At 34.7% G+C, this 17,566-nt stretch overlaps 1 long non-coding RNA gene across 3 annotated transcripts in view; it reads right to left on the bottom strand.

Annotated features, from left to right (window-relative positions):
• LOC130708642 (uncharacterized) overlaps positions 1-17,566 on the bottom strand; it is a 331,810-nt gene that overhangs the window by 224,060 nt on the left and 90,184 nt on the right. For all 3 annotated transcript variants that reach the window (XR_009008925.1, XR_009008926.1, XR_009008927.1), the window contains exon 3: positions 11,269-11,334. This is a non-coding gene — a long non-coding RNA (uncharacterized LOC130708642). The remainder of the gene's footprint in view (positions 1-11,268; positions 11,335-17,566) is intronic.

The raw sequence follows: 17,566 nt of genomic DNA, 5'->3' as shown, positions 1-17,566 counted from the left end.
TGCAAATCAGTCAAAAGAAGAAAGTCTGAAAGGGTTCCAAATGCAAGGCTTCCATTGTCCTCGGGACCCATTTCCCTTTCAGTGTCAATGTGTGACAACACGCAGGGACACTCACTTAAGATTTGAGTCCAGAGTTTTTATTGGAGCTTCATTACACAGGCATGATAGATTGATTGGCCAAGTGGTTGAACTCAGTCCTTAGGTCAACTAATACTGCATGGCCCAAAGCTCACACCTTAAATCACAAGGTTGATATTTCTGATGTGGCCATCACCCGCCCTAAAATTGTCAGATGTAGCCAGCGCTCACCCTAAACAAAGACATTCCTATCAGAAGCTGAAGGAAAGGCCAAACCTCTCTTTGGGGAAGGCCAAATTCATTACTAAACTCTATGTGACTAACTTTGGCCAATGACATACAAACCGAAATGCTGCGTGGCATTTGAAAAGCCAGTGTGAGGTTTTCCTTGTCTTTTTTCCCTCTACTCTATGTTTCAGATAGAGGCTGTTTCATCATTCTCAGTCTCTATGACAAACAAAACCTCCTTCTTTACCTATTATGAACATAGAGCACAAGGGAGAAATAAACCTTTGTTTCTGCAAGCCTCTAAACTTTCTGGCTCTTTGTTACCACAGCATAACCCTGCTGATCGTAACTGATACACCTACCAACAATCCCTAGATTAGATTAGGTGCCTTTTTGTGTGGTCTCATAGGAACAGTACAGACCTCATGAATTGGTCAAGATCAAAATATGCTGTCACAAGTTGCTGAATCAGCCAGAAAACATGTACTGTTCTACCTATAGAGTAGTTTATAAAGTGTTTTTATTAGTTGATAACATTTAAAATGTGTGTTCAAATTAAAAAATCCAAATTTCTAGCTTTTAATAAAAATAAACTCAGAAGCTTTATCAAGTGCCCAAATATCTGCAAAGCAACAAATGACTAGGCTAAATCAGCTCACCCCACTTTGACTACAGATGTGGTGTCCAGAAGAACACAGCCCGTACCAAGCCTGGTTAACTCCTTATGTCACCTGACTGGTCCCTGTAGGCACCTGAGGTCACAATCTCTTTAAATCTGTTCAACAAATTACTGGTGAAGGAGGAGGATGAGTAGAAAAGAGAGGGAAGTGGGGATTTTAATTTATATTAATAATACTCTGTTGAAAACAATTCATTACATACACGGAATATAACAAAAGTTTACTGATTCGGAATTGGTAACACAAGCTGCTCTAAATCACTAGGAATAGAGGGAACATTCACTGATCTAATAACAAAATCTCATTCAAAATGTGCTTAACGGTGCTTTTTCCCTAGTTTTATAGTTTCAAAATGATTTCTACTTTTCAGTAATTCTTAGTTTCTGTTTGATTTTCTTTTATTTTTCCAAATCTGCCTACAATTTTAGGGGATAAAGATTCAGTTAATTAATTAACTGAGTAGTTCATTTAATTAATTAAATGAGGAACTTTGGCTAAAGCCTTTGTTGGTAAATAGCCTTTGTTGTCTTTGTTGGTAAATATCACTAAGCTATTCATCTTTGGGCTTCAGTATCCCACTGCGGGCTGGTGACTCTAGGTGAGTGCTAGCTGCCTAATCTCTGGTTTGGTAGCCTGGCCATGGTTTGTCAGGCAACAAGCACGTACTTATCACGACAGAGATAAGCAGGAGCCAATGAACAGTGTCTTCACATTTCTACTCAAAGGCCCTATCTGCTTTGGTGGCAACAGGACCATGTTACATTTTGATATTCATATAATGAATCAGATGTAAAAAGTCTGAATTAAATGGTGTTTACTTCAATTTGCTCCAGTAATATTTGGGACTGGAACCTTGAACAATGTTTCTGCTGGACTATCTCCCAAATCTCACTCATCACTGCACTTATGTAATCATAGAGACTTTACTTGTGAATATGTGGCTTAGAATTAATAAGCTTCTCAGTAGCCGTGACTGCTTATCATGTATCTTTACCCTCCACTTTCCCCTATATGTGCATGCTTATTTTTTATATAGAAAAAAAATGAGAATTAGCCAAGTTTCCATCTTCTTTTCCCATGATTAACCACTATGTACACAGAGTTCCTACTTGCTAAGGACCTTCAATTAGCCTCAATTTAGAGTTGAACTGAGGACTCTTTCATTTTCTTTTTTTGACAAGAACTTTATGAATTTAGAAACTTCCAGAATTACACATTATTGTTTACTACATAGTACTACTAGTAAATCATATGCTTCCTTTAAGTACAAATTTCTGAGGACAGCCTCCTTTTTCTATGAATTAAACAGTGCTTTTCTTCTTTTTTTTAAATTGGAAATTATGCTTTATTATTTTTTTATACAGCAGGTTCTTATTAGTTATCCATTTTATACATATTAGGGTATATATGTCAATCCCAATCTCCCAACTAGTGCTTTTCCTCTTTATGAGACTTGTTTTATAAAATAGAGACAACCATTCCATTTAAATGATTTCTAATTTGGATAGCCAAAATGTGCCCAGTTTTTCCAGTAGAATGCTTCATGAGACAGAATGAAAAAGTAAAGAATGCATATATGTGGATCCAAATACATTTCTGTGACTTGATTACACATTTTGTGCAACAGCTGGAAAATAGAATGTTGATTGATCCTGGTTACTGTGGTTGTGTGTCCATTGCCAATGAAAATGTAGCTGAAACACACAAATATTTTTAAATATGCTGCAGCATGGGTGTTTCCTCATTGCCAGAAAAGAAAATAAGCTGCACAATTATCATGTAAACCCTTGTGTTATTCCCACTGCACAAACATTTTGCAGATGTTTCCTTCTGAAAACATTCTATAACATATACTTGGCTGCCTTTGCTTACCTAGAGTTGTTTTGCAATACTGTTTCTTTTGGGATGTAGCTTATTGTTGGGTTTTGTGGTTGAACAAATGAAGGATGAGAAACAGAATTAATGATTTGGAAATAACCTAGCTTACTGATATTATAGTGATCTAACAATTTCTCTCCTGTCTATCACAAATGAACATCACAAATTCAAAAGAAACAAATACACAAAAAGGAGGGGATGGGAGGTGTCTGCAGCTCTGAAATCAGGATGACTGCTTTAGCTACATCCACAGGGATCAGTATCCCCAGATGTTTTCCGTAAGACTGTCCAATGACCCCCAGCCTTCTCCAGTCCAGCAAAACTCTTGTGCTGTGTGATATAGTTTGGCAACTGAGAATGAAGTCATGATAAAGGAGAGGAAAACATTCCATGTGAGGAGAAATTCGGATTTGGTACTCTCCAATCTCCACAAATTTCCAGGGAGCTCTTGCTTCTCCTTTATCTACATAGCTACAATCTAAATAGATTGGAAATGAGGCTGTATCAACAAATTGAGAAGAGGAAACAATAACACAGATGGATTTTTAAAGCTTACTACACAACGAAAACATCCACCATCATATGTAAATAAAAAGAAACTGAAAGTTTTTATGCCTCACTTGAATGATGGAGACTCACCAACAAAATATGCTTATAACTCTTTGCGGTTGTACTTAAAGGTAGTCTTGGACAAAGACACAATTCAGCTGCTCTTAGGTTGTGTAACCTGGCAGATTCCAGTTAATCTGTCTAAAACTCCATGTTTTTATGATGATAAAAATATTAATAGCTAACATTTATTGACAGCTTACCATGTGCCAGGCACTGTTTTATAATTCATACATGCTATCTCATTTAATTCCCACAAAAATCCTGTGCAATAAATCCTATGTTGTTATCCCCATCTTACAGATAATAAAACTGAGGCACAAAAAGTAAGAATTCATTTTTATTTAAATATTTAGCAAACCCTTATACTATGTGCTCAACCTTCTTCTAGCCACTTTACAAATATTAATTAATAACATCTCTACTAGATAGAAGGTGCTATTTTAATCTCATTTTACATATGAGGAAACTAAGACCCAGACAGATTAAGTAACTTGCCCAAAATCGCAGTCAATAACTGGTGGAAGGAAAATGTGAACCCACTCAGTGTGATTCCAGATTGCACTCCCAAACCATTAGGTATTATTACCACCCCTTAGGGTGGGTGTCTATGAAGACTGAATGACATCATGTTGGTTACATGAAAAGCGTAATAAAATAATCATCATTATTATTATGAGTTTACTCTGAAGATTATGGAAACTCTCAGAATATTATCAGAAATAATAATCTTGCTGAGGAGATAGAAACCAGGCATGTTTTTACATCCTGTTTTCCACTGGGCAATTTTAAAACTAGCAAGAAGGCCGGTGGGCTAGAACAGAGTGAACATGGAGAGGAATAGAAAATGAGGTCAGACATTTATCCAATCACATATAGAGCCTTGTAGACCATTATAAAGACTGACTTTTGTTCTTAGTGAGATGAAAAGCCATTGGTGAGTTTTGAGCAAAGTCATAAAATGATCTGACTTAAATGTCTTAATGGGATCAGTCTGGCTGCTGTGTTGAAAAAAAGAACTGCAGGGGAGCAAGGGCAGAAGCATAAGGTACTATTATTTCATGAGGCTGAGAGAGGTTATGTAAATTGCCCAGGGTCTATCAAAGAGTCAGTAGGCATCAAACAGCGTTTCCAACTCAGGCCTGCATGAGTTAACCATACATGATGCTGAATGGGAGAATGATGAAGACCTGGGTAGGCTTTTAGGTCTTCTTATTGGATCTAAATGCAAAGTGTGATATTTTCTGAAAAGCTTTGGCTAGAAAAAAATTATCTTGTACACTTACAATTTTAGTTTTCTTAACAATATACCTATATACCTAGTTATGTGAGAAAGATCTATGACAGCTAATACTAATTCTGGTCCCACATCTGTCTGTAACCAGGTAATACTGAGCCACCCATATCTCTCTTTAATAAGCATTTTCCACCAGATAATGTTTGTAGCTACAAAAAGTAGTGCTGTGTTTTATGTCAAGATAAGCCTACTTTGCTGTAAGAGATAATTCCTCTATTATTCCCTGGTATTATTATCCTATAAGAACAACCAAGGCAAAAACTACCAACCACATAACCTAATGTCTGGCACACCAAGGCAGAAAATATACATCATTTGATTTACTGTCTGTTCAATGAACATTAGCTAGACTAATTACTAAATGGCATTACAAACTTGTCTGAGTACCCTAAGATTTAGCCAAAGTTCCTAAGAATCAGCACTGATACTATACTCATTGACTATGTAAAGAGTAGATATTATTTCCTCAGTAGGGGAGAAAATCTCAGGGAGTTCTAGCAGTAAAGTCTCATATCAGAGACTGAAGGCCTGGAGCAGCACCCAAATTCCTAGAAGCGCTGAAGAAATAATATAGGACTGTATTAGTCAAGGTAATTAACACTAGCTGTTGTAACTCCCAAATTTCAGTGACTTGAACCCAATTTTCAACTCCCAAACAACTCCCAATTTTCAGGGGATTGAATCTAATAAAATAATTTCTCTATAGTCTAATGATGGCTGAGTGATGCTTATAGATAGACAGCTGTCTTCCAAGCTGTGATGCAGTCACCCAAGCTCCTTCTATGTTGTGACCCCATCCTGCCCTGGGGCCTCTATGGAGTCCTCTGTTGGATCATCTGCATTTAGCAAACCAATGAGTGAAGATTGAAAAATGTGAACATTCTTGCAGGACCTTTACCAGTCTAAGTCTGGAAGTAGGATCCATTGAGGTATTCCACTGAACTCAAGTCACATGAATAGCCTAATCGCGAGGGATCTGGGAAAGGCAGGGAAGTGAGCCAAATTCCCAGGGGACAGATGGACAAGGCAGACTCGAGTTTACTTCTGGTGCTAATGGTTAGAAAATACATGCTTCCTGACAAAGGTGGACCAATTGCTAACATATTGAAATACTTTTTTTACTACTTGGAAGATAGCTGTGACTTGAGTATGTTAGTGATTGGATAAGGTAGCTTTTCTCACACATATTTAAATACCTTTATACTTCAAACAAACAACATGAAATACAAATTGAAAAATGAACAATATGACAGAACATTGGTGACAGAAAAAGCAGTACTTTTGGACACAAATGAGAGATTTTAAAAGTTGTAAATGAAAATTTACTTGGCTATTTACTTAAACTATTTATTTCAAGGGTCTATTAACTTTCCAGGCCCACCTCAAAATGGCCTTTTCTTAAGTCTTCTTTAACACTTCCCTTTTTATACATAATATCAATTGTCCTCTTAGCTGTGTTCCTATAGAATTTGATACTTGTATAATGAGTATAGGCTAGTGTAAATAGCATTTTAAATTATTGTAGGCCTTACCTTATTACATTGCTTCTGTTTGTTTCTATGTGAACTCCTGAGGGCACATTAAATATTTTTGCTCCGAGTGTATAGTTAATGAATCTTTAGAACATGCAAATACGGTCATGCTGTTTCTCTGCCAAAACCCTTCAGTGAGTTCTCACTGTTCTTAATACAAAGTCCTTATAAAGGTATGGATAAGACCCTTTATGAACTGGCCCATACCTAATTCTCTATCTTTATTCATACTCTATGACTCAACCATAATGAACTTCTTTCAATTCCTCAAAAGACTTGAAACTTTATCACTCTGGCCTTTAGCAATTGAGGTTCCCTCTACCTGGACTCCCTCCCACCCCTTTTCACTTAGTTAATTCCTACTCAGCCTTTCAGCTGAGTCAGATATTCTTTTGAGAAACATTCCTTGAGCATCCTACACTTGGAAGGGTCCCTGCTATCTTCTTGCATATCAAGTGGTGCTTTAGCTAAAGCAATACCTATGTTGTTTATTGTAAATACTCATTTAATTGTCTCTTTCCCAGCAGACTTTCCCAGTTACCCATAAGGGAGATATCATTTTTATTGAAAACTATGATACCTCTCATTATCTAGAACAGTGCCTGGCATATAGTAGTTGTTCAATAAATACCTGTTGAGTGAATGAGTAAAAAATGTCCATTGAAATTAATAAAGATTGGTTCAGTCAACATTTATTGAGTGTCAACTACACACTAAGTGCAGTCCTTCTAACACTAGAATTAAATTATTCTATTTCTTTTTCTGAAAATTGCTATCCTCCACTACTTATAAGGACAGCATATCAAAATCCATCTCATCACTTCCTCTGCACAAACCACCCACCACAAAAACCACCACCACCAATATCCCCCACACATATACCTACAACCACTCAAACCTGCTTTCTCTCCTTATTTCCCTACTTACTCAGTAACTCAGGCTTAAAAAATCTCAGAATCTTTTTTAACAGTTCCCTCAGATCTCATTAGTTACTATGCCCCATAGATTTGACCCATGAAAGATATCTTGAATTCATCCTTTTCTTTCCAGTCCTACTGCTACTCCCATAGTTCAGGTTCTCATTACTTGTCACCTGATCTAATTCAATAGCCTCCCAGGGTGTCTCTTCACTTTTATTCTCTCCCTCTTCCAATCTACTTTACACATTGCAGCCAGAGTAATTGACCCAAAGGTCAGTTCACTCCCCTACTCAAAAACCTTCAGTGACTCCCCATTTTTAACCAAAAAGAACAGTAAATCCTCAGCCTGGTATTCAAAGGCCTATATAATCTGGCCCCAATTTATCTTATCTTTTCCAGTCTTATGTTATAGTACTCCCCCTCATTGTAGCCAAACTGGTTTTATTTTCATTCCTAGAACTTACCTTGCACTTCTTACTTTCATGCTTCACTCATGTTCTTTCTGCTAAGTCTGACCTGCCTTCCTTCCTACGAACCTGCTGTCTTCTCTCACCTCTCTCTACAGGGAGCTTCAAGTCACACCATGTGAATGTTTCACAAATGGAATGGATAGAATTTTGTAGTTAAGTAATTCACTTCTGAATATCTTGGTTAAAGTGTTCCCTAATTTTTTTCTTTTGCTTTTTAAAATTCTGCTCCTCCTTTCTTTGTTCCATATTCATCGCATATTTTATTATTTCTGTAATCTCATTCAGAGGCCATTATGTCCTTTCTTTCTAGTTTTCTTCACTCTTGCTTTTGGTTCTTTTCTTTATTAAATTTGTCATAATGTAAAGGACTGGAGTTGCTATATTATGAATACTCCATTAATGGTTTTCCTGAAAAAAAATTGTATTTAAACGTTAATGGAATACTCCATCTCCATTTTTTGGTTGGTTGATAATATAGAAATCTCAAGAGACTATTTTACAATTCAGTGAATTATATTTACCTAGGCTAATGTTACTTCCATGCAGGGGACAGCACTGAAGCCTATGACACTGATTAGCTAATAAATTCATCTCATCTACCATCTGCTGTAGTCCCTTTCAGCTGTAGTTGTTTAGATTTCCCCAAAAAGGAATATTGCAAAATACAATTATCAGTCAATATTCTGCATAATTTAGGTTCACTGAACTTAAAATTTGGTCAAAATTTAAAAATAAAGAGAACTTCTACTTTGGCCATGTGGACGTACATAGATCAGACATGACTTCCTGTTGTAAACAACTAGAAAACTGAACAAAACATATGAAATAGTTGTTCTCAGACATTAGACCACTGGGCTGTGATCACTGAAACAATAAAAATGGGGTACATTCTATAATTTCCCTGACTTTCTGTTTAAAGGCATAATTTGAAAGGGGAACCCAACCAAATCATAGCACCCTTGCAAAGTTAAAGAGATAAAGTTCAAAGTTCAGCCAAGCTGGATTGGCTGGAATTTGTAGGGCACAATATTAGGAAGGAGGGAGATATGCGAACAAATGGTTCCATAAAGTTCCCTAGTTCTTTTTTTTTTTTTTTCCTGAATTCTAAGGTGCACATATGTTACTGTGAGATGACCTGAGGCTCGGCAAAGAAGTATTAGAAAAAGAACTACTATGGGGAATTGTGAACTAAAAAATTCTAAGAGCTCACACAGGGCTGGGATATGTTTAAGTTTTAACTAGCTGGAGTGGAAAGACTTCAATGAACATGCAGGATTTTGGTAGATACCTCAGATGGGCAAGGCCAAACTAGCACTAAAATAGAGTTAAAAACTACACTATAGCTGCCACAAGAAACTTAAAAATAAAGCTAATAATCAAGCTGATCAACAAGACAACTTAACTATTTTTCAAAATAATATTCAATACTCTTTAAAGAAAACAAAAAATTCAGGAACTCAACAATATAATAATTATAATGTCTAGCATCCAATGAAAAATTACTAGATATGTGAAGGAGCAAGAAAATATGACCAATATTAAAGATAAAAACCATTTTTTTAAAAAGACCTAGAATCCACATAGATGACGGAACTAGTAGACAAGGGCATGCACTACCAAGAAAGATAAAGGAAGTTCTTTAGACTGAAGGAATATGATCCAAATGGACATTTGAATCTATAAATGACCTAAATGGAAATTTGGATTCACACTAAGGAAATGAAGGCTACCAGAAATGGTAAATACACTGGAAAAAAAAAAAAAAGATATTTTTTTCTCTCATTTTAAATTACTTTAAAAGATAATTGACTGTTTATAGCAAAAAAAAAAAAAAATCAATGTGTCTGAGATTAATAACATACAGAGAAATAAAACATATGACAGCAATAGCACAAAAGAGAAGAGGGAGAAATAGAAAGATTTCTACATTGTATGTTAAGTGGTATAATATATATGAAGATACAATCTATGTAAATGACAATAATGGAGATAAAATTGAACGCTAAAATTAGTCTATCAATTAGAAGGCAAGAAGGGATAAAAATGAGCAAAGAACAGTAGGAACTACAGAAGACAAATAACAACACTGTAGCATTAAGTTCAATCATATTGGTAATTACAATAATTGTAAATGGTCTAAACAAACTGAATTAAAAATCAAGACCCAATTTTATAATGTCCATAAGAAACTCAGTTTAAATACAAAGACACAGATATTTTGAATGAAGTACATAAAACATATAACATGAAAACACTAATCATAAAAAAGCTAAAGTATCTATGTTAATATAAGAGAAAGTGCAATTCAGAACAAGAAATATTTTCAGACATAAAGAGAGATCTTATATAATGAAAAAGGTCAATTCATCCTGAAGATATAGTGCAGAATATGTATGCACCTGTGGTAGCCATCCTCAAAGATAGTCCCCAGTGACTTCCACTTTCTGAAATTTACATCCTTTTATAGTCCATTCCAACACTGTACTAGAGATGGAATATGTAACCACAAACAGGACAGGCGTGATGTCAATTCTGATATTAGGTTATAAAAATATTTCTGAAAAATCCCCAAATTTTACCAAATTAAATAACATATCTCTAAATATTCCAGAGGAAATTTAGATGTTAAAAATCAAAAGATGTTAAGTATCCATATTAAGAAGCTAGGGGGATAAAGAGTAAATTAAACACAAGGTAAATACAAGGAAGAAGAAATAAAAATGAGTGGAAACCAAGGAGGTAAAAAACAGAGAAACGATACAGTACATCAACTAAACTAAGCTGGGTTTTTAAAACAGTCCATAATATTTATATACATATTGTTAGACACATTAAGAAAAAAAGCTAGAAAACACAATGATTTATATTAGAAATATAATAGAAGATATCACTACAGATACTACACAATTTATAAGGATAACAAGTAATATCATGAACAACTTTACACCAAGAAATTTGGCAAATTATAGCCAAAAGGGCAAATTCTTCCTAAGACACAAACAGAAATAAGAAGCATTAAAAAACCAGAATAGTTTATATTTACTAAATGGATTGAATTCAGAATTTAAAATGTCACTCAAAAAACAGCATGCACAGAAGGGTTTACTGGTACATTGTATTAGACATTTTACCCTATCACCCTGATAAAAAAATCAGACCAAAAATAAAACAAAGCAAAGCAAAGGAGGAAAAATTAAAGACCTATGGTTCCTATAAATATAGATGCCAAAATTCTTAACAAAATATTAGCCAACCAAATCCAGCATTATGGTGAAAGAAATATGTGTCATGACCAAATGGGGTTATTCCAGGTATGCAAATGAAATTCACATATTAACAATGAAATTCACCATACTAACAGAATGAAGGAGAAAAGCCATAGTCAAAATTGTTGCAGAAAATGCATTTGATAATATTTAATATCCATTGATTAAAAAATTACTAGCAATAGAAAGTAACTCGTCAAAACTGATAAGAGTATCTACTGAAAACCTACAGCTACTGTCACAATTAATTGTAAAACACATAATATGTTCTCCTTAAGATAAAGAACAAAGTAAAGACGCCTGCTCTTACCTCAACTTGGTCCGAGGGATGCCTGCCAGTGAATTAAGGTGCGAAAAAGACACAAGGCATAAATATCTGAAAGAAGATGCAACAATGTTTTTATTCATTGATTATATTGTAATTTACTTTCGACAATCAAATAATCTAGGGAGAAAAACAACAATAACTAAAAAGCAAATTTATCAAGGCTTTTCAGTTATTTGGTGGGATGCAAAAGCCATATGTAAAAGTCAATTGTATTCTATATACTAAGAGTAAACAATAGAAAAATGAATCTCACAAATACCATTTTTAATAATACTAAAAACACGATATATTAATCATAATTTTTAAAATATTTACAAGACCTGTATATTTATAGTTACAAAAGATTATTGAGATAAAGACCTTAAGAAATAGATACTCATATCACGTTTATGAACTGGAAAACTCAATAAATTAGGATGGTAATTCTCTCTAAACTGTACTATAAATTCAGTGCAATTCTAACCATAATCTCAGTATGCTTTTTTGTTGTATTTGACAAGCTGATTTCAAATTTATTAGGAAAAGTAAAGAATTTTAAATAGCAAAGAGCTGTTTTTAAAGTAGAGCTACTGTAATTGAAACAGTGTGTTAACGGTAAGGATAAACATGTCGTTCAATTCGAAACAGTAGATAGTTTAGAACCAGTGGCTCACCTATCTGGGAAAGTGATGGTTGAAAAAGTTGCCAAATTCATTCAATGAGTATTTTTAACAAATTTTGAGAAAGCAAATGGATATCTATATAGAAATATAACTATCTCAACCCTTATACTAAATAAAACATTCATTTGATATAAATTAGAGACCTAATCACAAAAGCTAAAACTATTAGACTCTAGGATAAATATGAAAAAAATCTTCTGATATTTGTATAGGACAAAGAAATCTTATGTAGGGCATAAAAAGAACTAACCATAACAAAATTAATAAACTGGAATTCACAAAATTTAAAAATATCTGTTCTTCATATGAAACTTATGAAAATGAAAGGCAAGCTACAGACTTGGACAGTATATTTCTAATAAACATATCTGACAAAAAGTTTGTGTCCAGAATATATTTTTTAAAAAAATCTGTTACAAACCAATAATAAAAAGACAAAAATCCCAATTAAATTAAAAATAGACAAAATGTTTGAACAGATGCTACACAAAAGAAAGGATATCAATGGCCAGTAAGCCATTTGAAAAGTTGCTCATCATCATTAGTCATCTGAGAAATGCAAATTAAACCACACTGAGATACCCCGCACACTCATAAATTAAAACAAACTGACAATCTCAAGTATTGGCAAGGATGGAGAGCAATGAGAACTTCCATACATAGCTTATGCCAGTATAAAATAACATAACCACTTTGGAAAACTCTTTGACACTTTCTTACAAAGTTAAATATATGAGTACCACATAATTCAGCAATTCCATTCTTAGATATTTACCCTAAAGAACCTAAAACATAAGTCCACAAAAATACATACACGTACGTATTCACAGCACATTTATTCAAAATTGCAGCACACTGGAAACAACCCAAACATCCATCATAAGGTGGATGGATAGATAAGTACGTTTTGGCATATTCACACAATTCATACAATGGAATACTACTCAGTGATTTAAAAAAAAAAAAAAAAAGATTAATTACTGGTTAACCCATCAAGTTGGAGGAATCTAAAAAACATCATGCTGAGCAAAAGAAGCCAGATACAAAAGAATGCATACAACATGATTTCACTTACATGAAATTCTAGAACAAGCAAAATAATCTATAGTGACTGAAAACAGATCAATGGTTGCCTGGGGCTAGGGGTTTGAGGAAGGTTATTGACTGCTAAAGGGCACAAAGAAACTTCTTTGGGGTGACAGTATTAATTTACTCAGGCCAGTACTTTTTATTGTCCTTCTGTGGCCCTGTATTTTCCTTTGGCTTCCACATTAGCTGGTGTCTAGAACTGATGAAAAGATACAAGAGCATTATTCAAATTCTATTGTACTCATAACGAAAAAGCATAATAAACAGTCAACAAATATTTTTCATTATATTTTGAAATGTAAGTATGTTCTTCCTGTTAAATACTTAAAGTATTCTCTGTGCCCTTTCTTCAGGGCAGAATGACCAAACCAGAAAAATATTCATTCAAATCTGTGAACTTTTTTATGGTTGTGATGGTATGTACCCAAAATAGTTTTGACCAAAACATATGTCACTGCCTTTATTTAGACATAGCTGATCAAAACAAGCAGGCAAGAACTTTTATTTTTTTCAGAAAAAACACTCAGAAAACCTGAGTTGTTTGCTCCTAAAATTTCCACTTAATTGAATACTAGCAATACAGTATCTCATTTTTTATTATTTTGTTTTGTTTATAAAATTTGACAATATAAATTATTTTATTTATTTAATCACTTAAAACTGCATTTCATTCTGGCACATTGTGATTCTTTTAATTACATGGGTAATTAAATAGATTAACATGATTTCGGAAGGAAAATAAATAGCAGGGATTCAGGGCGCTGAAATCAAATCCACGGTCTTTGCTGTTCAGCTTTCTAGATATGGCTACATCCTTTTATACACATTGTATCATATTACACCTGAGAAAAAGACCCTTTGAAAAAGATCTGTTTTTCAGTTTCATCTCTGACAGCAGCATTCTTGGCCTTTCAGATGCCATTATATTCTTTTCCTTCATTTCTTTCTTCTGTAATCATCCCATAATGGAGCATAATGCCATAACTATATCACAGGAGATACATGACACTATTATAAGCCTGTTTCTATATCATTTTTAAAATTAACCATAGCTACATATATGTTTTAATGAAAAATTTCATGATAAACTTCTTGACTTGAAAATGCATAACCATAAGAACTAGGTTTATTCTTATTTCTTCTCATTTTTGTCCACCATAATTATCAGAAAAAATACCATTATAACACTTTCAATGTTTTTGTGAGGAGTGTTTTAATTTCATTTTCTTAGTTATAGAATGTCTTTACATGAGACTTGCTAGATGAATCCATACTGAATAAATTATTTTTACATCATGTAAAAAATGAGGCAATGTTTGTTGTTCATTTTGTGTTTAGTATGCACATAATACTATATACATACTATACAATGTCATATACATACATATGTACTTTGTAGTTGTAATATTCTATTTTTATGGGAAATTATATATAATAATTTTTGTTCCTGCTTTAAAAAAGTCATCATTATTCCAAAAAGTAAGTGCTGAGAAAAACGTAGCAGTGTGAAGGAAAAATGGGGGGAGGTAGGACAAATATTTCTATATCAAAGAAGAAAAATAACAGGGTTGTGAGAATATCCTCCACGTGTCTCTTGTGTTTTGGTATGTCTTGTGAAAAGAAGCACTAATTATAGTTGCTACAGACTATCTTTTCAAGACTGTCTGTAAAATGAACAACCTTGGAAGACTGATAGAGCATCTCCCCCTGGAGCAAAGGGTAGGTTTGTTTACTGTTCATTACTATAAAAATAATGTCTCCATCCCTCTGTGGCGAAGTCAGGAATGGTACTTCCTATCATAAAAGATTTGGGTGTTCTGGCTCAGAATTCCTCTCTTGTAAGGCTCCCAACTGCATGTGCAGAATCATCTAACCCTCTTCCCATCATCCTGTGGAAATGCTGACACTCTAGCTACTATTAGCTGCCGAGTAATAAACTGTCCTTTTTCTCTGGATCATGTTTCTGATGGACTTATCTGAAGAATCACAGACTCCTTCACCACCAGAAAGAATTCCTGAATCCTTGCTGTTGGTGACGCTCCTTCAGCATGAGGAAAGTAAGAAGCTGTCGTGTCGGTAAAAGACAAAATAAGAAAACTTAGACAAGAACGGCGGCAGGTATATTTTTGCCTCACGAAGCTGAAATTCCCGTAGACAAGGTCCTGGTGAATAGCAATAAATGGCTTCCTTGTTTCCCTTCCAGAGAACAGCACCCCAGCCACAGTCTGGCTCAGATTAGAGCCCGATTTGCTCTGTGTTGTTGGCCAGTAACAGGTAGATCGCGGTTATTGTTCAGCCACTCACCCTTTGGTATTTTGCACCCTCCAGGAAAGAAGGTGCAAATTTAGTGACTCCAGCAAGATTACACAAATATTTGGTAATTGGTAGGTAAGTGCCCAAATATTTGGTAGTTTGTAACAGTGCCACTTTTGCTTCGGCTGCAGTCAGTGACTGTGAGGGTACTTGCCTAGTGAACATATCCCCAGCCTGTTACCAGGGTAGAGATGGTGGAGCTTGTCTGCATTCCAGAGCCAGGTTTTGCTAAGAGGGCTGGCAGAGCAGCAGGCAAGTTCACTTATGCAGCGTCAATGGAGGGAAAGATGGCCGAAAGTATAAATACAAGAAACAATTGAAAGACCAATAAATATCAGGAGTGCTGTTTGTGGAGCTAAAGATTTATCAACCAGGAGGAAAATCGTCATGCAGATAAACTTATTTATATATTACCCATAATCAACCCTCCCCTGTCCCCCCACCCTTAAGAAAAGGTTCTAAAGTAGAAGGATTCCCTTTTGCTGGGTGAGTTCTCTAGATTTCTTTTGTTGTGGAGAACTTGTGCAGGGGGACTACCCTAAAGGGGGTGGGGCGTGGCACATAAGGATGAAATTGATCTATTATCTGCCTAATAAAGTGAGTGAGGCTGCAGTGAGCTGGGTGGTCATCTAGTCAGAACTTTGAGATAGAAAGGTTTCTGAGAGCAGGTCAAAAATTTACTTTTCCTGTTGCCATTTGGAGAGATTGAATAAGGATTTTAAGTATTTATTTTTAGATTTTTGGTTATTTTACTATTTCTCTGAATACATTAGGCCAAGACTGAACCTTTCATCATGTTAGATTTGTTTATTAAGGTACTTTTTTTCTTTAGTTCTTAATGGGAAATTGGAATTTTAAAGAAAAAAATCTGAAATTAAAATTTTTTTTGGCTCTCCATCCATGTAAGTGTCTTTTCTATAATAATACCTTCATTAAGAGCTAACATCTTGGGCTTCCCTGGTGGCGCAGTGGTTGAGAGTCTGCCTGCTAATGCAGGGGACGCGGGTTCGAGCCCTGGTCTGGGAGGATCCCACATGCCGCGGAGCAACTAGGCCCGTGAGCCACAATTACTGAGCCTGCACGTCTGGAGCCTGTGCTCCGCAACAAGAGAGGCCGCGATAGTGAGAGGCCCGCGCACCGCGATGAAGAGTGGCCCCCGCTTGCCGCAGCTAGAGGAAGCCCTCGCACAGAAACGAAGACCCAACACAGCCAAAAATAAAATAAATTAAAAAAAAAAAAAAAAAAAAAGAGCTAACATCTTAAATAGAGAATCACTGATAGGCAGTGGGGGACAATGAAAACTAGAGAGGGTATAAAAAGACTGCCTATTCCTTAGTTTGTCCTATTTCCCATTTTTTGGCCAAATCAGTTACAACAGAGTTTATGTAAATAAAAACTAAGTATTCTCCTATCAGTAATTAGAAGTTACAATATTTTATTCTGTTATTTATCTTGAAGACAGTCTTTAATCTTCGCACTCATTTTGAAAGAAATGAGACTGTTTTCAGTCCATTTTATCACTGTATAAACTGAGGTTTTTAAAAAGTAGAACAAATTGTGTGGGTGATATTAGTGTAAACCTTGGAATTTGAAATTTGACATTGTCTCTGAACTCACAGAAAATTTAACCTCCCATTAATAACATTTAATTGACAACTCTGTAGCTCTATTATGAGAATGCACTTGTAATTATATTTAATCTACTATTAAATTCTAACTCATGAATACAGAAGTAACCCCCATTTGAAATGTTAATGATGCTGTTTGTGATATATTATGATACATATGATTCTGGAAAGTTAAATATGTGTCATTCAAGATGTCACATATAAATATAGAAACAAATCTAAATGCACGGTATTTTTTTAAATCACCAACTAAATTAAAAATGTATTAAAGACAGATCTTTAAAAATTGCCTTCTACAATAAAATGTGCATATATTACTTGTGTTTACTATTATTCCAGGTATGTGAATTAATAGTTATAAGACATACAGTATCTGGTTAATTGTACTATGTAACTGAAACCTGCCATATTAATTGTTTCCTTTAGAAATACAGATAATTGTAATCCAGTGATTGCCTTTGTTCCAAGCAATGGATTTTAATTACATTTGGAAAATGTAATTAATAATAATTACATTATTACAACTGCACAATATTAATTACAATTACATTATAATAAAGAACTTTAATTCCAATTGGAAAAAAATAG

Source organism: Balaenoptera acutorostrata, chromosome 7, assembly GCF_949987535.1.
Source record: "Balaenoptera acutorostrata chromosome 7, mBalAcu1.1, whole genome shotgun sequence".
NCBI classification, from domain to species: Eukaryota; Metazoa; Chordata; class Mammalia; order Artiodactyla; family Balaenopteridae; genus Balaenoptera; species Balaenoptera acutorostrata.
The sequence above is the reverse complement of the archived record's forward strand: the minus strand, read 5'-3'. Positions and strand labels throughout refer to the sequence as shown.